Source organism: Cajanus cajan, chromosome 11 (assembly GCF_000230855.2).
Source record: "Cajanus cajan strain Asha chromosome 11, NIPB_CcT2T_4, whole genome shotgun sequence".
Classification (NCBI taxonomy): domain Eukaryota; kingdom Viridiplantae; phylum Streptophyta; class Magnoliopsida; order Fabales; family Fabaceae; genus Cajanus; species Cajanus cajan.
This window is the reverse complement of record NC_138527.1, coordinates 17,975,792-17,994,599: the sequence shown is the minus strand read 5'-3', so window position 1 is coordinate 17,994,599 and position 18,808 is coordinate 17,975,792.

Genomic DNA, 18,808 nt, shown 5'->3' with positions numbered 1-18,808 from the left:
AAAAAAGGCAAAATACAGAAAAAGCCAAATCAGAAGAAAAGGCAAAATACAGAAAAAGCCGAAAATGAAAAAAGGCAAAGATATAGAAAATCCAACAAACAGATTGCACAGAATAACTGAGCCTGGAGAGGCTTGCCGAAATAATACTCCCGCAGAATAACCGAGCCTGGAGAGGCTTGCCGAAACAATACTCATCAGTTTGCACAAAATAACTGAGCCTGGAGAGGCTCGCCGAAATAATACTCTCAGAATAATTGAGCCTGGAGAGGCTTGCTGAAATAATACTCTTTCAGAATAATTGAGCCTGGAGAGGCTTGCAGAAATAATACTTCCTCAGAATAACTAAAGCCTGGAGAGGCTTGCCTAAATAATACTCCCGCAGAATAATTGAGCCTGGAGAGGCTTGCCGAAATAATACTCCTTCAGAATAATTGAGCCTGGAGAGGCTCGCCGAAATAATACTCTTTCATCATAACTAAAGCCTGGAGAGGCTTGCAGAAATAATACTCTCAGAATATTTGAGCCTGGAGAGGCTTGCAGAAATAATACTCTCAGAATATTTGAGCCTGGAGAGGCTTGCTGAAATAATACTCTTTCAGAATAATTGAGCCTGGAGAGGCTTGCTGAAATAATACTCTTTCAGAATAATTGAGCCTGGAGAGGCTTGCAGAAATAATACTTCCTCAGAATAACTAAAGCCTGGAGAGGCTTGCAGAAATAATACTCCCCCAACTGTACAGAATAAATGAGCCTGGAGAGGCTCGCAGAAATAATACTCCTCAGAGAAACCTCAACTCAAGCTCACGGAACGAATCCCCAACGAGAGCTATCAAAGCAAAATCGACGCAATCCCCAATGGAAGTGCGATCATCCAAACAGTATATACAAGTCAAAGGACTTAACACTTCCTCAGTGGAAGATAGCTCTCCGACTCAAAGCGCTGAGTGAGGCTAAGCCTGCAGAGGCTTCCTAAATAATACTCTGGGATACATAAGATCCCTCATTCCCCAATCGCCTACTCAGAGGCATCCCTGCAAAAGGGGAAAAATCAAAAAATATCAATAAATATTCCCCAAGCGGAATCCGGCACTCAGCCGGACACTGAACCCCAATTCCTCAGTCGCCTACATAAGAGGCACTCCTTCAAAAGGAAAAATCATAAAAAGATCAATAATCATTCCCCAAGTGGAATCCGGCTCTCAGCCTATCATTGAACATCAAGATGATCTGCCTAACAGAAGAGGCCAATCACAACCAATGACAAAATCCCCTGGCGGATAACAGCCTACACAGAGGCAACAAAATCCAGAAAATCAAAAAGAGATACCCGAATAAGGATAAACCGGGATACTCCACCAACGTCAAAGGACGTCAGCCAAACATAAGGCATCGCTCAACTCAGAGAGAAAGAGCATCTGTGTCTATACCCCAAGGAGTCAGAAATTCCCCAAGGGTACCAACAATGCAATGCAAGTTGGGGCACAGGAACCTGTGAATGACTGCACATCCCCTAGACGGATCCCTGCGTTATCCAGCCCTCAGTGGCACAAAAATCAAAAATAATCGTCGAAGCAGCATCGTGGACTGTGGAGACAAAATCAACATCCAGAATCCCCAGCGGATAACAGCCTACACAGAGGCAGCAAAAAAATCAGAAAATCAAAAAGAGTTACCCGAACAAGGATAACCGGGATACTCCACCAACGTCGAAAGGACGTCAGCCAATCATAAGGCACCGCTCACATCAGAAAGAGCATCTTTGTGTCTGCATCCCTAAGGAATCAGAAATTCCCCAGTGGGAACCAACTACGCAATGGAAAGTTGGGACACAAGAACCTATGAGTAACTGCACATCCCCTAGACGGATCCCTGCGTTATCCAGCCCTCAGTGGCACAAAGTCAAAAAACAACCGTCGAAGCAGCATCGTGGACTATGGAGACAAAATCATCACGAATCCCTGGAAAGGAGATATTCACGCTACCCCGTCGTCACAAACACGGAGGTATGCAGCTTCCGGCTCGAGCAATGAGCGAAGCTATCTCTGGAAAGGAGACACACACTGCTTACCATCGTCACAAAGGTACTTAGCTTCCGGCTCGAACAAAGAGTGAAGCTAAGCCTGGAGAGACGGTACTTACAGCTTCCAGCTTGGGCAACAAGCAAAGCAAGGCCTGGAGAGGCAAAACTCGCACTGTTCACCGCCGTCACAAAGGTACTTAGCTTCCGGCTCAAACAAAGAGTGAAGCTAAGCCTGGAGAGACGGTACTTACAGCTTCCAGCTTGGGCAACAAGCAAAGCAAAGCCTGGAGAGGCAAAACTCACACCGCTTACCGTTGTCACAAAGGTACTTAGCTTCCGGCTCAAACAAAGAGTGAAGCTAAGCCTGGAGAGACGGTACTTACAGCTTCCAGCTTGGGCAACAAGCAAAGCAAGGCCTGGAGAGGCAAAACTCACACTGCTTACCGTTATCACAAGGGTACTTAGCTTCCGGCTCGAACAAAGAGTGAAGTTAGGCCTGGAGAGGCGGTACTCAACCATCAGCGTCGTCAGAGACACGTCGATGTTCAACTTCCGGCTCGGGCGTCGAGTGAAGTTGACCCTAGAGAGGGTAAAACTCAGCTACCGAGGTTGTCAGAAACGCCGAGGTATGCATCAACCTGGAGAGGCTACTCAACAATTTTCCACCGGAAGACGCTACAAGTCAGAAGGTTGGCACATCACCCGGACAATTGGGTCAACTCCTTTACTTGTCAGCCGGTACACCAAAAGACCGTCTGACTAAGTAAAGGGGGGGCAGCTGTAGACCCCTAAAATTGTCCGGGTCGGAAATAAAGCTTGAAGACTCTCGAAGACTGAAGGATAATCAGCCAGAAGGACTCCGCGAAGGCCCTAGGAGGGTTCTCTGTAGGTCTAGAGGTCTTAGAATAGCTCAAAATAAAGAAGTGGAGGGAAAAAGCCCAATACGGCCGTACTGAACTTAATACGGCCGTATTGAAGCTTCAATACGGCCATACTGAAGTCAGTACGACCGTATTGACACTTCAATACAACCGCAGCGAACTCAATACGGGCGTATTGAAATTTCTGAACTTCAATACGACCGTATTGAACTTCAATACGACCGTATTGAAGTTCAAAAATTTCAATACGGCCGTATTGCCCCTGTAGGCCGTATTGCGCCTATTCCCTATAAATATGACGTCAATTGGACGTCATTCCACACTTTTTTAGACAGTTTTGACTCCCTCCTTGAGTATTCTGGGGTTTTTGAGCAGTGTTCTGCCCTAGAAATCTCTCTGGGAGTCGATCCGACGAAGTTCTGGAATTCTGAGCACTTAGCTTGGAGATTCGAACCTAGTCGAAGGGAAATCCTCCGGATTTCCATAGTCAAAAGTTTTTAGGAAGGAGCGAGCGAGCTTGTAGAGCGAGGGAATGCCAAAAAGCTTCCCAGTTTTACTCAATATATAAAAGCACGCTTCAAGAGGTTTCTTCTTAAATCCTTCCTTTTACTGCTTTCTGTGTGCATATTTAAACTGTCATCATGTAGATAGTTAATTTATAATCGCTTATAATAAATAGGGGTAATTTAGTAATTTTACACTGTTATTTTAGAAAATAATCTGTCATAGGGAACCCGAAAGGGGCGCTGTGGGGTGCTAACACCTTCCCCACGCGTAACCGACTCCCTTACCCAACTCTGGTTGTAATGGCCAAAGTTGATTTATAAAATCAATTGCCTTATCTCTTTTTCCAATGTTTTGAGTAAAACATTGGTGGCGACTCCACGAACCCTCCTTTTACGAAAACCACTAATCCATGGAGGGTCCCGCTTGGGATTAATATGGATTGGTGAATCATTTAATAAAATTGCTCGTTTGACAAGGTCTCAGTTTGAGAATACGTCATTCTAGCAATCCATATTTTTAAACAAATAAACGAGTCCAACCATCCTTCGCGAATGCCGAAAGCCCGTTTCGGGCCGGTGGCGACAACCCCGAGAAGGTTAGAGCCATCCAAGAGTGGCCTACCCCTAAGAATGTGGGAGACATTAGGAGTTTCCATGGTTTAGCAAGCTTCTATAGGAGGTTTGTTAAAGACTTCTCCACCATAGCATCTCCTCTTAATGAGTTGGTCAAGAAGGATGTGCCTTTTGTATGGGGGGAGAAGCAAGAGAAGGCTTTTCATAACTTAAAAGACCAACTTACACATGCACCTATTCTAGCTCTTCCAAACTTTTCTCAAACTTTTGAGCTAGAATGTGATGCAAGTGGTTTAGGGATAGGTGCGGTCCTACTTCAAGGTGGCCACCCCATTGCTTATTTTAGTGAAAAACTTAGAGGTCCCACCTTGAATTACCCCACCTATGATAAAGAGCTCTATGCTCTTATAAGAGCCCTCAAAACTTGGGAGCATTATTTAGTGACTAAAGACTTCATCATTCATACCGATCATGAGTCACTAAAGTATTTGAGAGGGCAAGGTAAGTTAAATAAGAGACATGCTAAGTGGGTAGAATATTTAGAGCAATTTCCATATGTGATCAAGTACAAGAAGGGAAAAAGTAATGTGGTGGCCGATGCCCTTTCTAGAAGATACACATTACTTACTACCTTGAGTTCCCAAATTCTTGGATTTGACAACATTAGGGAATTGTATGAAAATGATCTAGATTTTCAGTCCACTTACAAGCAATGTCTTAAAAGGGCCTTTGATGGATTCTACATCAATGATGGGTACTTGTATAAAATGGGAAAGATTTGCATACCCAAAGGATCCATTCGAAAGCTCTTAGTAAAGGAAAGTCATGAAGGAGGTCTCATGGGCCATTTTGGAGTTGATAAAACTCTAAGTTTTGTAAAAGAAAAATTTTATTGGCCACACATAAGAATAGATGTCCAAAGGCATTGCTCAAAATGCATAGCTTGTTTACAAGCTAAATCAAGGGTTATGCCTCATGGACTCTATACACCTCTACCTATAGCTAGCACCCCTTGGGAAGACATTAGCATGGATTTTGTACTTGGTCTCCCAAGAACCCAAAGGGGTCATGATTCTATCTTTGTGGTAGTGGACCGATTTTCAAAGATGGCTCACTTTATTCCATGCCACAAGGTAGATGATGCTAGCCATATCTCAAGACTATTCTTTAAAGAAGTTGTGAGATTACATGGAATCCCTAAAACAATAGTCTCGGATAGGGATGTTAAGTTCCTTAGTCACTTTTGGAAAACACTTTGGGAAAAACTAGGAACTCAACTTCTATTTTCTACTACTTGTCACCCACAAACCGATGGGCAAACTGAAGTAGTAAATAGATCCTTATCTACTCTATTGAGGGTCATTTTAAAGAACAACAAGAAGTCTTGGGATGAACATCTTCCTCATATAGAGTTTGCATATAATAGGGTAGTCCACAAGACTACCAATCTTTCTCCTTTTGAGGTTGTTTATGGCTTTAACCCTCTCACACCTTTGGATATACTTCCTTTGCCTAGTACTTCTTCTTATGTTCACAAAGAAGGAGTTTCTAAGGCTGATTTTATAAGAAAACTCCATGAGAAGGTTAAAGACCACATAGAAAAACAAACTCAAAAATATATGGAATACAACAACAAAGGGAGAAAACAAATTATTTTTGAGGAAGGAGACTTAGTTTGGCTTCATTTGCGAAAGGAAAGATTTCCTACTCAAAGGAAGTCTAAACTAAGTCCGAGAGGAGATGGTCCATTCAAAGTACTCCAAAGAATAAATGAAAATGCCTACAAAATAGATTTACCTTCTGATTATGGTGTTAGTAGTACATTTAATGTTTGTGATCTTATGCCTTTTTCAGGGAATGCTAACATGGATGATGAAGAGGTAGATCTGAGGACAGATCCTTCCCAAGAAGGAGGGTATGATGGAGGACCATCCAAGGAAGAGGAATACATGAAGGCCATTGGACCTTTGACAAGGTCCATGGTAAGGAAGCTAGAAGAGACATCTAAGGAGGAGGTGCTTCTTAGACCCTTGCTCACCATGAGCATTGTGTACTTTTCTCCTTAGTAGTATCTTGAGTAGTCCCATTGTATATATTGTATATAGTAGACTTTGTATAGGATTGTTTTGCCTTTGTATTTTGGAGGCACCTTTTTCTTTTTAGAAGTAGGCATAGGAGTGGCATTAGTAGACTAAAGTGTGCTCCTAGCATTTTAGCCAAATGTGGTCTTAGGATAAAGGTTTTACATATTGGACTCATTTAACTCCTAATTTTTCATAGATTTGATTTAGCTAGGTTCCATTCACATTGAATGAACCTAACTAAACCAAATGAACCATTTTCAAACCGGGTGGAGTTAAATGAAACCAATCAAAACCGTCCACACCTTTGTGTTCACACCTTGTGTTCACATTGGTGCACACTTGGCCAAATGCTTGGACCTCTTTTCTCTCCTACACAAGGGTGGTTTAGGAAGGCTCAACCATGGTTCTTAGTGAACCATGGTCTAGCCTTTTCTTGCTCCCTAAGTTGGACGGACCCAACCATGGTTCCTAGTGAACCATGATCTAGTCTAGCTTAACCCCTAGGTGGCCACGCCTATATAGCCTCAAATTTTCACTTGTATGACACTTTTGGCATTAATGAGAATTGAGTATTCAGATTAGAGATCAGATTTCTCTCCTCCCAAAGGTCCTAAACCTCTTTGTGCAAAACCAATCTCTTATCACTTTTTCCAAAGACAAGTGTGGCGGGTTGAAGAATGCTTATCCCTTCACCAAGAGTGGCGCATTCTTGAGAGGCTTCTCCACCATCTTAAGGTGGCCGTGAGGTTCCTCCCTCCATTGGAGCCTTACACAAGCATTGGAAGGATTCTAGGAGCCAAAGATCTAGGGAGAGACTTGAAGGAAGCTACATCAATCCGGCCCCCTCCAAAGTTCTTCCATCAAAGGGAAAATGGGATGGAAAAGTGATAGAGTAGGCCATATTTGGTGCAAATTCAGGCAAGGATGGTGAACAAAGGGAAAACCCACCAAAAATTAGCTCGCAAGAGCATAGACCGTCCCTCGGGTGGGTTGGGTAGTAAAGAAAGTAGGAAAGTATGGTGCAATTTTGGGCAAGGATGATGAACAAAGGGAAAATTGGCTGGGCAAGTGAAAAGGAAGGCCATATTTGAGCAGAATCGATCAGGGATGGTAAACAAAAAGAAAACCCACCAAAAATTAGCTCGTAAGAGCATAAACCGTCCCTGGGGCGGGCTGGGCAAGATAAAAAGTAGACTAGGTTTGGTGTAATTTTGGGCAAGGATGATGAACAAAGGGAAAATGGGCTGGACAAGGGAAAGGGTAGGCCATATTTGGGGCAAATTCGGTCAAGGATGGTGAACAAAGGGAAAACCCACGAAAAATTAGCTCGTAAGAGCATAAACCGTCCCTCGAGTGGGTTGGGAAAGATACAAACTAGGCTAGGTTTGGTGCAATTTTGGGCAAGGATTATGAACAAAGCTAAAATGGGCTGGACAAGTGAAAGGGTAGGCCATATTTGGTGCAAATTCGGTCAGGAGTGGTAAACAAAGGGATAAAAAGTAGGCTAGGTTTGGTGCAATTTTGGGCAAGGATGATGAAGAAAGGGAAAATGGGCTGGAGAAGGGGAAGGGTAGGCCATATTTGGTGCAAATTCGAGCAAGGATGGTGAACAAAGGGAAAACCCACCAAAAATTAGCTCGCAAGAGCATAAACTGTCCCTTAGGTGGGTCGGGCAGGAAAGAAAGTAGGCTAGGTTTTGTGCAATTTTGGACAAGGATGATGAGCAAAGGGAAAATAGGGTAGACAAGTGATAGGGTAAGGCTTAATTGGTGCAAACTCGGTCAAGGTTGATAAACAAAAGGAAAACCCACCAAAAATTAGCTCAAAAGAGCATAAACCGTCCCTCGAGTGGGTTGGGAGAGATAGAAAATATGCTAGGTTTGGTGCAATTTTGGGCAAGGATTATGAATAGAGGGAAAATGGGCTGGACAAGTGAAAGGGTAGGCCATATTTGGTGTAAATTCGATCAGTGATGGTAAACAAAGGGAAAACCCACAAAAAATTAGCTCGTAAGAGCATAAACCGTCCCTCGGGTGGGTTAGGCAAGGTAGAAACTGGGCTAGATTTGGGGCAAATTTGGGCAATAATGATGATCAAAGGGAAAATGGGCTGGACGAGTTATAGGGTAGGGCATATTTGGTGCAAACTCGGTGAAGGATGGAAAACGAAGAGAAAATCCACCAAAAATTAGCTCAAAAGAGCATAAACCGTCCCTCGGGTGGGTCAAGATGGCTTAAATCTGGCTAAACGAAGGCTGGAAAGGCCAAAATATGGGTTAGAATGATGATAGAACGAATCTGGAGTTTTTCGAAAATTTTCAAAAAAATCGGCCGAAGTCGGTCGAATTTTCGGTTTGATTCATGAAAAATTTTGATTCGAAATTTGCCACGGGAGAACACAACGCAGGCTTAGAAATGCCCACGGAGTGTGAGGGGAAGGCCCCGTGGCTCGCCCAGACCAGCCAAGGTGCGCTGGGTTTCTGCTGAGACACACCCTCCCCCTATAATAGGCTAATATGCAAAAGTGAATTTTGTACAAGTAGATACCTTTTTTTCTGAGCAGACATAAGTCCCTTTTTGGGAGCTACAGATCGAATTTTGATCTGATTTTTTGCAGGATTGTTAAGAAAAATCATATCTTCGTGCTCACCAAATTAGAGAATTTTTTGCCAAGGGAATATTTTTTAATAATTTTTTTAAGAAACGAAAATACGTAAATCCAGAAAAATAGAAAAACGTATCTAGGCATCGAATTTTGATCTGATTTTTTGCATGAACCCACATACTAATATAACTGACCTGTCCACCAAAAATATCAGCCATCCTCCAAGGGATTGAATTTTAATGATTTTTTTACCAAAACATGGTAAAATCGGAAAATTCGTAAAAATGGAGGATGAAGGTCTTTCACCCCCAAAACTTCCCAGCATACTTAGGCATGTTAGAATAGATGTTTGATCCAAGAAGTGCTAAAAAAAAATTGAATGGTTCATAGTTGGTGCATAGTGGTCGGTCACGGTGGGTCGTGACTCAATTTCTGACCAGCCTTGGCTCAATTTCTGGTGGGTCGTGACTCAATTTCTGACCGAGCCAGCCAAATTTTCTGACCGAGGGTGACTCAATTTCTGACCGAGAGTGACTAAAATCATGACCGAGGCTGGCTCAATTTCTGACCGAGAGTGGCTCAATTTCTGACCGAGAGTGACTCAATTTCTGACCGAGAGTGACTCAAAAAATGACCGAGGCTGACTCAATTTCTGACCGAGAGTGGCTCAATTTCTGACCGAGAGTGATTCAAATCATGACCGAGGCTGGCTCAATTTCTGACCGAGAGTGACTCAATTTCTGACCGAGAGTGACTCAATTTCTGACCGAGAGTGACTCAATTTCTGACCGAGAGTGACTCAATTTCTGACCGAGAGTGACTCAAATCATGACCGAGGCTGGCTCAATTTCTGACCGAGAGTGACTCAATTTCTGATCGAGAGTGACTCAAAAAATGACCGAGGCTGGCTCAATTTTTGACCGAGAGTGACTCAATTTCTGACCGAGAGTGACTCAATTTCTGTTCGAGAGTGGCTCAATTTCTGACCGAGATTGACTCAAATCATGACCGAGGCTGGCTCAATTTCTGACCGAGAGTGACTCAATTTCTGACCCAGAGTGACTCAAAAAATGACCGAGGCTGGCTCAATTTCTGACCAAGAGTGACTCAAATCATGACCGAGGCTGGCTCAATTTCTGACCGAGAGTGACTCAATTTCTGACCGAGAGTGACTCAAAAAATGACCGAGGCTGGCTCAATTTCTGACCGAGAGTGACTCAAATCATGACCGAGGCTGGCTCAATTTCTGACCGAGAGTGACTCAAAAAATGACCGAGGCTGGCTCAATTTCTGACCGAGAGTGACTCAATTTCTGACCGAGGCTGGCTCAAAAAATGACCGAGCCTGGTTCAATTTCTGACCGAGGGAGACTTGAGCATCATGACCCACGGGTGACTCGAGCATTAATAACCCACCAACAATAAGACTCCAACATGACTTGGAGGCACCATCATGAACCCACCCCGAATAAACCCACATCACTCGGGTGCCACCAACCCACGGATGACTTGGGCAACATCAACCCACCAAAAATAAGACTCCAACATGACTTGGAGGCACAATCATGAACCCACCACGAATAAACCCACATTACTCGGGCGCCACCAACCCACGGATGACTTGGGCACCATCAACCCACCAACAATAAGACTCCAACATGACTTGGAGGCACAATCATTGTCGCCACCGGCCCGAAACGGGCTTTCGGCATTCGCGAAGGATGGTTGGACTCTTTTATTTGTTTAAAAATATGGATTGCTAGAATGACTTATTCTCAAACTGAGACCTTGTCAAACGAGCAATTTTATTAAAAGGCTCACCAATCCATGTTAATCCCAAGCGGGATCCTCCATGGATTAGCGGTTTTCATAAAAAGGAAGGGTTCATGGAGTCGCCACCAATGTTTTACTCAAAACATTGGAAAAAGAAGTTTAAGGCAATCGATTCAAAAATCGACTTCGGCCATGACAACCAGAGTCGGGTAAGGGAGTCGGTTACGCGTGGGGAAGGTGTTAGCACCCCACAGCGCCCCTTTCGGGTTCCCTATGACAGATTATTTCTAAAAATAATAGTGCGAAATTACTAAATTACCCCTATTTATTCTAAACAATTATAACTTAACTATCTACATGATGACAGTTAAATATACACACAGAAAGCAGTAAAAGGAAGGTCTTAAGAAGAAACCTTTGAAGCGTGCTTTTATATTCAAGTAAAACTGGGAAGCTTTTTGGCGTTCCCTCGCTCTACAAGCCCGCTCGCTCCCTCCTAGAAAATTTTAACTATGGAAATCCGGAGGATTTCCCTTCGACTCAGTTCGAGACTCAAGCAAAAAGCTCAGAACTCGAGAACTTTGTAGGATCAACTCTCCGAGTGATTTCTAGGCAGAGCACTGCTCAAAAAAACCCAGAATACTCAAGAAGAGGGTTAAAACTCAGTGTAAAAGTCTAGAATGACGTCCAATTGACGTCATATTTATAGGGATGAGGCACAACTCCGTGCTTCTGAACACTCTGGTAGCGTGAGTACCGCCTCTCCAGGCTCAACTTCACTCGACGCCCGAGCTGGAAGATGTGAGTACCGCCTCTCCAGGCTTAGCTTCGCTTGTCGCCCAAACTGGAAGCTGTGAGTACCGCCTCTCCAGGCTCTGCTTCGGTGCTTCTGACATCCTAGGCAGTTGAGTTTGCCCTCTCCAGGGTTAGCTTCGCTTGCCGCCCAAGCTAGAAGCTGTGAGTACCGCCTCTCCAGGCTCAACTTCACTCGACGCCCGAGCTGGAAGTTGTGAGTACCGCCTCTCCAGGCTTTACCTCCGTGTTCTTGACAACCTCGGGGTAGTTGGATACCTCCGTGTTCCTGACAACCTCGGGGTAGCTGAGTACCGCCTCTCTAGGCTATACCTCCGTGTTCTTGACAACCTCGGGGTAGTTGCATACCTCCGTGTTCCTGATAACCTCAGGGTAGCTGAGTATTGCCTCTCCAGGCTTGTGCATACCTCGGTGCTCTGGACATCTGGGTAGCTAAGTATTGCCTCTCCAGGCTCTGTGCATACCTCGGTGCTCTGGACATCTGGGTAGCGTGAGTTTGCCCTCTCCAGGGATTTGTGATGATTTTGTCTCCACAGTCCACGATGCTGTTTCGACGATTGTTTTTTGATTTTTGTGCCACTGAGGGCTGGATAACGCAGGGATCCGTCTAGGGGATGTGCAGTTACTCATAGGTTCTTGCGTCCCAACTTTCCATTGCGTAGTTGGTGCCCATTGGGGAATTTCTGATTCCTTGGGGGTGCAGACACAAAGATGCTCTTTCTGATGTGAGCGGTGCCTTATGATTGGCTGTCGTCCTTTCGACGTTGTGGAGTATCCCGGTTATCCTTATTCGGGTGACTCTTTTGGATTTTCTGATTTTTGCTGCCTCTGTGTAGGCTGTTATCCGCTGGGGATTCTGGATGTTGATTTTTGATTGACCTCTTCTGTTAGGCAAATCATCTTGATGTTTAGTGGTTTGGCTAGATGCCGAATTCCGCTTGGGGAATATTTATTTTTTTATTTTTCTCCTTTTGTAAGGGTGCCTCTTGAGTAGGCGACTGGGCATTTGGGGATCTTATGTATCCCAGAGTATTATTTAGAAAGCCTCTTCAGGCTTAGCTTCACTCTTTGTTTGAGTTGGAAAGCTATCTTCCACTGAAGAAGTTTAAGTCCTTTGACTTGGATATTTTGTTTGGATCATGCTTCCGTTGGGGAATTTCGATGATCTGGCCTTGATAGCTTTCACTGGGAAATTTGGTCCAAGGGTGAAAGCTAAAATATCTCTGGGGAGTATTATTTCGGCAAGCCTCTCCAGGCTCAGTTATTCTGTGGGAGTATTATTTCGGCAAGCCTCTCCAGGCTCAATTATTCTGTATGATGAATTGGTTTTTTGTTCAGCCCGAGAATGCGAGCTGAAACGTCTTTTGGAGAGTATTATTTCGGCAAGCCTCTCCAGGCTTAATTATTCTGTGGGAGTATTATTTCAGCAAGCCTCTCCAGGCTCAATTATTCTGTATAATTTGTTGGATTTTCTGTATTTTGCCTTCTGTGTTTTTGCCTTTTTTGTTGGCTGTTGTCATACACAAGCAATTTTTTTATTTTATGCAATTACCTTATGATAAGGTCTTTGAATATGCAACTAATATGTGTGTGATGCACGGAATGTAAGTTTTATTATTTTGTTAATATTTTCAGAAAAAATGAATGGCTCTCCCTATCCTCCTCTTCTTGGAGGAACTTCTGTCATTGACGTGAGGGAATATTTTTGTGAGCCTTTTTACGCAGGAGATTACGGATTTTATAGGAACCCCTCCCATTTTCTTTTATTGACCGATTATTAAGGAATTTCATACAATTTTTTAGAAATACCAATTTAGAGGCATAATCACATGGTCAAGAGAGAAAAGAAATGAATAGATATTTTATTAATATTCACAAGTGTTTTTACAGAAAGATATATAGAAGGAAATTTCTGAAGAATGGCTGGCCTGGGTAGGCTATTTACATTGGGCTTAACAATTATATCTGTAATTGTTGCTCCGTACGTTCTCCTAGTTGTTTTGGGTGATATGCCTGAGTCAGGAGTGTAGACACTGCAAGACGCTTGCTTCTAGAAGATAATCACATGAATCGCCTTTCGGTTTTCGATTCAAGTGATCGTTGCTTGCTTTATTTTTATGTCTTATTCTTTTGCCCCTAACTTTTGCCTAGGACGTATCCTAGCGGGGGTGATTTTGCCTTTGTTTTGCCTAGTACCCTTGTACTGGCGGGCTTTTTATTTTGCCCTAACTTTTGCCTAGGACGCCCTTTTCGGGTTTTCATCCTAGCGGGCCTGTGCAAGCAACGTCTTCAAGCGTAGTACTTCTTTACCACGTCAGCGTTGACTGGGTATCGAAGTTCTTCTCCATCCATGTCCGTGAGGATCAGTGCTCCTCCTGAGAAGGCTCGCCTCACCACATATGGTCCTTCGTAATTTGGGGCCCACTTTCCGATTTTGTCCTTTTGAGCTGGTAGCAACTTCTTCATTACCATTTCTCCCTCATGATAGACTCGAGGGTGGACTTTCTTGTCAAAAGCCTTTTTGATCTTTCTCTGATAGGCTTGACCATGGCATATGGCGTTCAGCCGTTTTTCTTCAATAAGGTTTAACTGGTCATACCGGCTTTGAACCCATTTTGCTTCGGAAAGTTTTGCTTCCATGATTACCCTCAGAGAGGGTATTTCGACTTCGACGGGTAGAACTGCCTCCATCCCATAGACAAGGGAGAATGGAGTAGCTCCGGTAGATGTGCGTACGGAAGTCCTATAACCATGGAGAGCGAAGGGTAACATCTCGTGCCAATCTTTAAATGAGACAACCATCTTTTGCACTATTTTCTTGATGTTTTTATTGGCTGCCTCGACTGCCCCATTCATCTTTGGCCGATATGGGGAAGAGTTGTGGTGTTGGATCTTGAATTCTTGGCACAGTTCTCCCACCATTTTGTTATTCAAATTGGATCCATTATCAGTGATGATCTTATCAGGAATACCGTATCTGCATATCATATTCTTTTTGATGAAGGATGTTACCACCTTTCGGGTCACATGAGCATACGATGCCGCTTCTACCCATTTGGTGAAATAGTCAATGGCCACAAGAATGAATCTGTGCCCGTTGGATGCTTTCGGCTCAATGGGTCCAATAACATCCATGCCCCACATTGAGAATGGCCAAGGCGAAGCCAATACGTTGAGTGGGGTTGGTGGGATATGAATATTGTCGGCGTATGCTTGACATTTATGGCATTTTCGCACATATTGGTAACAATCCTTTTCCATGGTCGACCAATAATATCCCGCCCTGAGGATCTTTTTAGCCATTGCGGGCCCGGGAATGTGGGTACCGAAAACCCCCTCATGAACTTCTTTGATCATGTTTTGAGCTTCGACTTGGTCTACACATCTCAACAAGACCGAGTCATAATTTTTCTTGTAGAGGGTTTCGCCGACTAGCAAAAATCCCATGGCCCTTCTTCGGATATGCTTCTTGTCATTATCACTGGCCATATCAGGATATTCCCCTTTTGTCAAATATTGCTTGATGTCATGGAACCATGGATGATCATCAACTACTTCATCTATCAGAAGGCAAAACGCTTGCTTATCATGTCTCCGGATATTGATGATGGGCATTTCATGCTCATTATCCAAGGCGAACATTGATGATAGTGTAGCAAGAGCGTCGGCAAACTGATTTTCCTCCCTTGGAATGTATTCAAAGACGACACTTTGGAAGAGTTGTGTCAAATCTTTGATGTGCTCAACATATGGTATCAATTTGGGATTTCGGACTTCCCATTCACCTCGTAATTGGTAGATGACTAGGGCCGAATCACCAAACACTTTGAGCTTTAGGATACCATTGTTGATGGCTGCTTGGATTCCCAACGCGCAAGCCTCGTATTCTGCCATATTGTTTGTACAATCGAAGTTGAGTCTTGCCGTTATGGGAATGTGTTTTCCTTGTGGAGAGATTAGCACTGTGCCAATCCCTCGTCCAAGCATGTTGGAGGCTCCATCAAAATACATGGTCCATGCATCATCTTTAAGCTCTTCATGTTGTAGATGCATTATATGCTCATCGGGGAAATCATCCTGAAGGGATTGGTAGTCGCTGGTCGGCCCATGTGCTAGGTAATCAGCTAGGGTGCTGCCCTTGATGGCCTTTTGTGTGACATGTATTATGTCAAATTCTGATAACTGTACTTGCCATCGGGCAATCTTCCCAGTGATTATTGGTTTGTCGAACACGTACTTGATTGGATCCATTTTGGAAACCAACCAAGTAGTATGCCTTATCATATACTGCCTGAGCCGTTGTGTTGCCCACGCTAACGCGCAGCATGTCTTTTCTAATGGCGTGTAGCGGGTTTCATAATCGAGAAATTTCTTGCTCAAGTAGTAGATGGCTCGTTCTTTCTTTCCAGTTTCGTCCTGTTGTCCTAGCACAACTCCCATGGACTCATCGAGCACAGTTAGATAGAGGATCAATGGTCTTCCCCCGACAGGCGGCACCAATACTGGTGGATTGGCCAAGCACTGTTTGATCTTATCAAAAGCTTGTTGACAATTCTCATCCCACGATTCAGAATGATTTTTGCGCAACAGCCTGAATATCGGTTTGCACGTGTCAGTCAACTGTGCGATGAACCTTGCAACGTAGTTCACCCTGCCGAGGAATCCTCTTATTTCTTTCTTGGTTTTAGGAGGAGGCATTTCCATTATTGCCTTTACTTTATCAGGGTCCACCTCTATGCCTTTTTCACTGACAATGAACCCGAGAAGTTTACCTGACCGAACTCCGAAAGTACACTTAGTCGGATTTAGCTTAAGCTGGTACTTGCGAAGCCGATTGAATAATTTTCTCAAATATTGGACATGGTCCATCTCATCTTTTGACTTTGCGATCATGTCATCCACATATACTTCAATTTCTTTGTGGATCATATCGTGGAATAACGTCACCATCGCTCGTTGATAGGTGGCACCCGCATTCTTGAGTCCAAAAGGCATTACCCTGTAGCAAAAAGTACCCCAGGGTGTAATGAAGGAAGTCTTCTCGCGGTCTTCCACATTCATCTTGATTTGGTTGTACCCAGAGTACCCATCCATGAAGGAATAGAGTGTGTTTGTGGCTGTATGATCCACCAATGTATCGATATGTGGTAAGGGAAAATCGTCCTTTGGACTAGCACGATTAAGATCCCTGTAGTCAACACAAACTCTAACCTTTCCATTCTTTTTAATGACCGGCACTATGTTAGCCAGCCATTCGGGATACTGGGATACAATCAGGAACCCCGCGTCTAATTGTTTTTCTACCTCCTCCTTGATCTTTAAAGACCATTCGGGCTTGACTCGTCGGAGCTTTTGTTTGACGGGTCGAAACCCTTCTTTCAGTGGTAATTTGTGCTCGACGATATTAGAGTCCAAACCGGGCATATCATGGTACGACCATGCAAATACATCTTTGTATTCCTTTAACAACTGGATCAATTGCTCCCTTATTTCATCACTGATATGGGTTCCAATATTGACCTCTTTTATTTCTTGGCCTTGCCCCAAATTCACGGTCTCCAATTTTTCTTGATGCGGTTGGAGTAGACGAGCCTCTTGATCTAGCAGTCTTTGCAAGTCCGGAGAAATGGTCTCCTCATCACTGTCCAACTCAACCCATTCATCCTCAACTTTCGGATCCCGGTCGGAGCGAACAATCACAGACATAATTGTTTTATTGGTTCTGTTTAGGTTTAGAATTTATTAATATTAATGAGAGAAAGAGAGAAAAGAACAAATGAGAGAATAATGTGCGAAAAATGCCTCTTTATTGATATGTATTAAAATTTGTACAAAGACCCTTATTTACATGAAAAGGTTCTCATGATCTCGGGTACTGATCACGAGTCCCTAAAAGAAAAGAAAAATATGGAGGGGCCCTATTGTGGCTTGTCATTCTCTACTCCTGCTTTGGTAGAGGATTCTTGCTCACGTCGGGTGCTGTCGAATCAAAGGTGACCCACCCAGCATCAATGAGGTCTTGGACCTTGTATTTGAGAGCCTTACAGTTCTCCGTTGAATGTCCTGGTGCCCCCGAGTGGTATAGGCATTTATCTTGTGGTTTGTACCACTCGGGATAAGGTGGATCCATCTTCCTTGGTGGAATGTAAGCTAGAAGATGAGCTTCCACTAACTTCGGCAGGAGGTCGCTATATGTGGTCGGAAGTTTATCAAGCTTCCTCACAGGGTTATACTGCGACTTTCCTGACTTCGAAGTGGAAGAAGATGAAGAAATGGTTATGGCGTTGACTCCTCCCTCCTTCTTCTTCCCGAAGGCCTTCTTAGCTTCATATGATTGGGAAGGCTTAGCCAGCTTCCCACTTTTAAGTCCTTGTTCCACTCTCTCCCCAATGGTGATGATGTCCGAGAAGAGTGTCGTTGTGTTCCCTATCATTTTATCGTAATAGGGACCAGTCAACGAGTTGATGAATAAGGACACCGTCTCCTTATCCGACAGCGGGGGCTCTATCTGTGCCGCCAACTCTCTCCATCGTTGGGCGTACGCCTTGAAAGATTCATCACTTTTCTTACTCAAGGCTTGAAGATCTGACCTATCGGGTGTTAGGTCGATGTTGTATTTATAGCGCTTGAGAAAGGCGTCGGCCAACTGCCTCCATGTATGTACTAGATTTCCATCTAGCTGCATATACCAATTGAGTGCGGTTTCAGCCAAGCTCTCTTGAAAGCAATGAATTAAGAGCTTTTCATTTGTGGCATATGCAGCCATTTTGCGACAGTACATGGTGAGATGACTCTTAGGGCAAGTCGATCCCACATATTTTGGGAAATCTGGCACTTTAAATTTGGGAGGGAATTGGATGTCCCTCACCAAGCACATGTCGGCGGCATCTTTGATGTCAAAATCATGCCCCTCCATAACTCTTAGCCGATCCTCAAGAGCATGGAATTGTTCCTTTGAAACCTCGGGCTCTTTAATCATGATCCCCGCCCCAAGGGGTACAGCTCGTGGAGGTTCTTCCTCGTGCTCCTCCTCCTCATGATGATGGGACTCATGGTCACTGTGGTGAGACCCATGTACATTATGATGACGCATGAGTTCCATCATTTGCGCCATTTGTTCTTTGAGCTGTGAGAGCTCGGCTGTAAGCTTCTTATTTTGGTCCTCCAGCGCTTCCATCTTCTTGATTTTCTGCGCGCGTGTGAGGACAGAGAGATGACCAGCCACTTTCTAAAATGAATGTTTTAATTAGTTTATTTATGGGATGAATACTCTCTTGACATGAGCTTGATAACCCTCCATTTTTAAGGCGCTGCCTTTTTAAAACGGAGTGTTACCACCCTCCTTGACTTATGATCCCTCCCCAACGGAGAATCTCGATAATTATGGGTCTCTTTTACTCATGTCAAGAGGTATTGGTGAACCTAGAATGCATGGTTTATGAGGATGCATGATATCTTATTGGTAATGATGCACATGCTCCTCACTTTTATTATATTTTCACACATGGTCTTTCCTCTCATGTCATGGTTTTTTCATGCATGGGGATTATTCTTT